Raw genomic sequence first — 7221 nt, 5'->3', positions numbered from 1 at the left:
CCCCAACAACCGGATGTTCCGGTTTTCAGGGGAAATGGAAGGAGAGCCTGTGACCCGACTTTGGACATTAACAAGGCAAAGCTCCTCCTCCACATTTACTGGATTAGTTGAACAGTGTAGAAGATAACTAATTTTTTTTCTCGTCAAGACCAGTATGTATGGGATTTAGTTTCAGGCGTTTCTTTTATGCCTGCTATGTTAGGTTATGGTATCAATAACAAGATAGAATGAGCCACATACTATTCCCCACATGGTAGCTTCTTGTCATTGTTGCTAGCTATCTGGCCATCCAGAACCACAACAACACAATGACTTCTACACTATTGAAGCGCATGCATTGTTTTCGTGACATTGTCTATGCTCTTAGAAATGAAATAAAATATATACTTTATTTTAGATATGTTTTATATATCCACACTGATTAAAAACGTGTACCCTTTAACCCTGTTTTTAACAATCGTTAACACACTCTAAGGCATTTTTATGATGCCTTTTTATTATTATGTTTCCCTTGTACAGTGTTTAGAGTCCAGAGTCTTGTGCTTGCTACTGCACTTCATGATCTCAAATGTAAATGTGTGTGTGTGTGTGTGTTTGGTTTTACTATCCTTGTGGGGACATGAAGTCCTCACGAGGATAGTAAAACAAGGACAAGTGAGGACATTTCGCAGCTCCCCACAAGGAAAAGGGCTATTTTAGGCTTTAAGGTTAGGTTTAAGTTACAATTAGGGTAAGGGTTGGAATTAGGGTCTGGGGTTAAGGTTAGGTTTAGGGAAAATAGGATTTTCAATGGGAAACAGTTGTATGGTCCCCACAAGGATAGTAAAACGAATGTGCGCGTGTGTGTGTGTGAATTTGTTTCAACCCCTTTTCTTTTCTTTCACAGTATGCATCAATCACCTGTCAAAAAGCCGCCAGCTGTCGCCCACTATGTAGTTTGTGATGTTTTTTGTACTCCAGTCTAGTGACTCCACGTTACAAAACTAAAGAAACATTTATATTTTTATCCAGCCTCACAATCCCCAATCCAACCACACAATCCCCGCCAACGTTAGCCAACCATACCAGTGGTTTTCATTTAAACATTTATATTTTTACTCAGAGCACTGATTCAGAGATGGTAGAGAAATCTGATATGGATAAAGGTGCAGCACCTACTCCTTATACTTTATTATGAGATATATCCAGTGGTGGAAAAAGTACCCAATTGTCACACGAGTAAAAGTATAGATACCTTAATAGAAAGTTACTCAAATAAAAGTGAAAGTCACCCAGTAAAATAGTACTTGAGTAAAAGTCTAAAAGTATTTGGTTTTAAATATACTTAAGTATCAAAAGTAAATGTAATTGCTAAAATATACTTAAGTATCAAAAGTAGAAGTAAAAGTATAAATCATTTCAAATTCCTTATATTAAGCAAAGCAGACGGCTCCATTTTCTTGTTTTTAACATTTACGGATAGCCGGGGCACACTCCAGCACTCAGACATTATTTACAAAAGATGCATTTGTGTTTAGTGAGTCCGCCAGGCCAGAGACAGTAGGGATGACCACGTGTTCTCTTGATAAGTGTGTGAATTTCACAATTTTCCTGTCCTGCTAAGCATTCAAAATGTAACGAGTACTTTTGGTTGTCAGGGAAAATGTATGGAATAAAATGTACAATCTTTTATTTAGGAACGTAGTAAAGTAAAAATATAAATGGTAAAGTCAAGTACAGACACCCAAAAAAAACTACTTAAGTAGTACTTTAAAGTATTTTTACTTAAGTAATTTAGACCACTGGATATATCAGTGCTTCCACATAACATGGAGATCACACTGATGAGCCAACGAGATCAAGTGCATTTATGGGAAGTCACGTTGAGGTAAAATCATCATACAATTGGTGGTGATGACAAATGGAGTGGTGGATTTACAAATGCGTTTTACAATGTGTGCTATGCTGTCATTGGCACTTTCAGCTGTTGCTGTGTGTTGACTGTGTGTTTGTGAATGGAACAAAGGAGAATTACGAGTGTGTTTCACTGTAGCCCTATCTTGAGTGTGAGTCTCTGTGGAATCAGGATGTTGGATTGAGGGGCAGGACATCGAGCCTGTTAAATATTGACTGGGAGTGTAATAATTAACCTGGCTCCAACTCCTGATCGCTTTTAAACTGGCCACTCTCTCTCTGTCATTGCATTGCTGACAAATGCACCCTAAACTCCTTCTCCTTTCTATGTCTCCTCTCACTGTCTGCCTTTGTCTTCACTCATCACTGTTCGGTCTTCTATCTTTTCTGACTTTTCTGCTACATCAGATCGGTCTTCCCTTATTTCTGTCTTTCTATCCTCTTCACCCCACAAAAGCTGCCGCTCCCAAACCTTTGGCCTCCTCCTGTGAAACCTACTGGGCTGGCTGCAGGTGAGTAGGGAAGAGTGGGGTAAGTTGAGAATTTTATTACATTCAGCGTCACTATGTCAAGGGAAATATAGTATTCTTTCTGACAAAGATATCTACATATATTTCAGGATGTTATGTATCCCTGGAAATAATCAAAAATTGAGCCACGGGACAGAGTAAGTTAAGCCGCCTACAAATGTCTGTACTGAATTAAATATTACCACTACCTTTTTAAAACAATTTCTATCTTTATTTCCCAAACACAATTCAACACAATCACTTTTTTGTATTTTAATCATTTTAAGCATATTTTAACACAGGCTTAACACCTAACAAACACTTTGTACTTACACATTTTTTTAAACATTGGCCAGGCCCAGTTGTTACCTCATATTCCAGCGATAATGCCTTGCAATACGCCTGGGAAGAAAACACTTACATTTGCTCAACTTGCCATTGGCTCAACCATTGGCTCAACTTTTGATGACCCCTTCCTAAATATTTTGTGAAATTATACATTTTGTGTATGGATTCTAAGAAACAAGGTTGGCTCAACTAACTCCTTTGGGTCAACTTACCCCACTCTCCCCTACTGCTCTGTGTGATGATTGTCTGTGTGAATGTGTTAGCACATATTCAGGACTTAAACTTCCTACACTGTACATTCATAAGACCTGTTATTTAGGGAGAATAATCTTAAAAACATGAAACTGAGATTCTCATATATCCATGCACAAAAGCATGTAAGGTGGCAACCCATGAGTCCCATGCCATTGTTCCTAAGATAAACTCTCAACATCAGTTGGGAAGACTATCGCTTTGCCTTAAAAAGGAAAACATAATATTATCTTACAAACCTCAATACTAGATTTTTCTAGTTCCAGTTTCAAAGGCATGTTTCAATTGCTGTCCTAACAAGAGGCTGTTTAAATGAGGGGACAAGCTTAGCCACATAGGCCTTCAAACATAATCAACATTATTTGACATTCCAGTGACAGCTGGAGTAGAGTAGAGTTTCAGGGAACACATATGGCTTAAAATCTGCTCCTTACAAAGATAGTATTTTGAGATATATATTTAACAGATTTAATTACATTTCCATCATTCAATGTCTGTATGTGTGTGTAACAGAGAGTGCAGGAGAATGGCATGCAATATATTTTAAATGATGTATTTCAAATAATTTGAACTAACCCTAACCCAAGTATGTTTGGCTTTTGCTCAGAGTTTTTGATAACCAAGGCAACAACAAAAAAGTAGGTGAGCAGTGTTTCATAGAGGCCAGAGTTAAAACATGAAGACCAACTGCCAAAGTTGTTAATATAAAATAATAACAACAATAATAATAATATGCCGTTTATCAGACACTTTTATCCAAAGTGACCTACGGTCATGCGTGCATACATTTTACGTGTGTGTGGCCCCAGCGGGAATCAAACCCACGACCTTTGGCATTGTAAGCACCATGCTCTACCAACTGAGTCACACAGCCAACACACAACAATAAATTGATCAGAGAATATGAAAAAGGCATGGTTTGAGAATGTGCCTGACAACAAGGGCAACTGACTCAGACAGGGGGCAACAGGGTCAGTGTCACCCATTTTTAATTGCTTTATCGTTTTGTTTTTCCCAAGATAGAGAGGTTTACTGCGAGGCAAAGTCTACAGAGATATCAAAGGAGGAGAGGGACTGCTGAGCATGATAGGGGAGAGAAATAAAATAAAGAAATTAGTAACAATCTTTCATCAGGGATAAATGACCAGTATACCAAACACTAGATACATTTATGTTGAACTAGTAAGAGAAAAAGGGAACATAGTTATTGAGAAGCCAGACACCCATTATGCTCAGCCTGTGTTCACAATCCACAATGCACCCTTATGTTGAGAGCCACCATAAAAACCCTGTTATCTAGACAGAATGGCCAAAGGGCCAAGGTCTATTGGAGCATTGTGTGCTATGATGGCGTCTATAGCCGGTCATAAAGATGGGAGGGGGGAAAAGGACGGGTCAAAGTCAGTTGCTATTGGAGGCTCCTCACATGGCACTTAACCCCACCATTCCCTGTCATTTACCTTATATGTACTTCTGTTTAAGGTATTTCCAAGTGAGACATCATACACCCACCAGAAACACCTGAAGGTGCGACCTCAATCTATGGGCCTACCTACATTAGCTTGTAGCAATGAAGTATTATCTCTATCCTGTAGGAGGCAGTGTGCTATGGACAGCTTGTGGACAAAACTGGTGCTTGCTGGCTGTAACAGCAACTCCATGTGGAAGTTGCCTGTGTTCCAGTGGATATGCTGTTACCTGCAGAGAGTCACCCCAGCCAGCTCTGACATAGAATCAATGTGAAGAATATCACTGTCCTTGTTTATGGCCATATAATCCCTGTTATGATGTTTCTCCTCTTTTGGTTGAACTCAGTTACATTTGCTCCACCCACATTGTGATGTATTTTGTAATGAGAAATGTTGTATTATTAAGAACAGTCTCTAGATCATTTGACAAATATGAGCTCGTTGTTTTCTATAACAACATCAAGTGAAGGTATTTATGTACTCCAAACGTTGGTTTGAATGCAGAGTAGGGCTAAGAGAAGAATGGGACTCATGGTGATGACCTATGAATTGACAGCCAGTGTTTGCAACACAACTGCCTGTCAGTTATGTAGGCCACTGCCGTGTCTGTCCTACTGAGCACACACAGGTTTAGATGGAGAAAATTAGCTAATTGATATTTTTGATAAATTAAAAACTGTGATGTATTTATGAGACCACTGATAATATCCTGTATAGTACACATTTGTAAGTTATTTGAAGCCAATACAATGTTTTTGTTGCCAACCTTGGAAATAAATACTGAAAACATCACTCTCTAATTATTTAAATAATATGATACCTGTTATAAATACATGACTGTTAGTGGGAAAAATCAACTATATAAATTATAGATCTGGTAGAAGCTTAGCATTTATTGAGTGCTACCACAGGGTGGAGGTGTTGAGACATAAAACCTGCCTGGGAGGGGCTATTAAAAGTGAAAGCAAAAGGATTCCCAGATTTACTATCCTGAGACTCTCCCTTCCCACACCCCTTTACCCACTCTTACCCAATCTTTTAGTTCCACTAATCTTCCTACGGTTTATAAGAAATGACTGAACTCCATGAACTTACTTTCATTTTCACAATCCAGTCCCTGGATGAGTCACCTTCATGGTCCTCTGTAGCTCAGCTGGTAGAGCACGGCGCTTGTAACGCCAAGGTAGTGGGTTCGATCCCCGGGACCACCCATACACAAAAATGTATGCACGCATGACTGTAAGTCGCTTTGGATAAAAGCGTCTGCTAAATGGCTTATTATATTATTATTATTAATCAGCCCCCTCCTTTTCATTGCAGGAATATCACAGTGATATTACCAGTCAGAGCAGATTCACAGTGTACTTGATAAGAAACATATATTTTCATATCAGCTGTCAGATTTTCCACCTCAAACGTATAGCTTATCACTGTCCACTAGTGTGTGTGTATGTGTGTGTATGTGTGTGTCAACAATGTCAATATTTTGACCTCAACAGTAAACTCCATGAAGAAAGGTGACTGACTGAGTATGTGAGGCACACAAGAACATTGCTAAGGGGTGGGTGGATAATAAAAACAGATACACATTATCTTTGGAAAAATGTAACACTCCAAATTAGCCTAAATAATTTCCTAAATATTTTTGGGGGAGGGAAAAACACCTCATTAATACTTAATTCACTGTTTGTCATTATATACCTTCCTTATTTTAGGCCATGCTGCTTCCATTTCATTTGCTCTAGTTTGTAATACATGTGAATGCAAGAATCTCAGTGATATTACCGGTCAAAGGAGTTTCACAGTGTACTTGATAAGAAACATATTTTCATATCAGCTGTCATGGTTTTCCACCTGTGTGTGTGTGGGTGTGGGTGTGTGATATGTCAACAATGTCACTCTTTTGACCTCAACAGTAGAATGATGGCTGACTGAGAATGTGAGACACACAAGAACATAAGTGGTGGATAATACAAAAAATACACATTATCTTTGGAAAAATGTAACACAAAAAAATTCCCTAAATAATTCCATAGATGTTTTTCCCAGGAGAAAAAAATAAATGTAGGGAATTATTAGGTTCCTTTTAATTCAGGGTGTGTCATTATACCACCTTCCTTGTTTAGGCCACATTGCTTCAATTTCATTTGCTCAAGTCAAGGTCGTAATAAATGTGAACAGTGTTGCCAACTTAACGACTTTGTCGCTATATTTAGCGAGTTTTCAGACCCCTCTAGCGACACATTTTCAAAAAAGTGACAAATCTAGTGTTATTGGAGACTTTTGGAGATTGACGTGAAAGCACGTATAGTTCTTACTCTTCTCAACGAGCAGCGTGTGCTGCCGTGGGCCCCACCCAGTCCCAAAGCACTCACAGGCGGCCCAGTCCTCGCGCAGCAGTCCCTCCCAGCTGCAGTCAGAGCAGGAGATGTTCACCCCTCTGCATCTAGACTGCAAATGAATCGCGCATGCGGGTAGCCGCCGCTGGCTGATCCCGCCCTGGCTTACATTCAGGGTGGGATGTAAATGTAGGGTGTTTTTTACTCACTTTTTGTCTCTCCCAAGAGTTATTCCTCTCTCCTACAGCATCCATCACAATTACATGCACATGGCCAATTATGCAAATTATGTGATTACTTAATTTAGCGACTTCTAGCGACTTTTAGGACAGCCAATAGCTACTTTCCTTACTGAGGAGTTGGCAACACTGAATGTGAACACTAACAGTTTTTTTTATCTGTCACCAGCAT

Source organism: Coregonus lavaretus, assembly GCF_964263955.1.
Source record: "Coregonus lavaretus genome assembly, chromosome: 15".
Classification (NCBI taxonomy): domain Eukaryota; kingdom Metazoa; phylum Chordata; class Actinopteri; order Salmoniformes; family Salmonidae; genus Coregonus; species Coregonus lavaretus.
The sequence above is the reverse complement of the archived record's forward strand: the minus strand, read 5'-3'. Positions refer to the sequence as shown.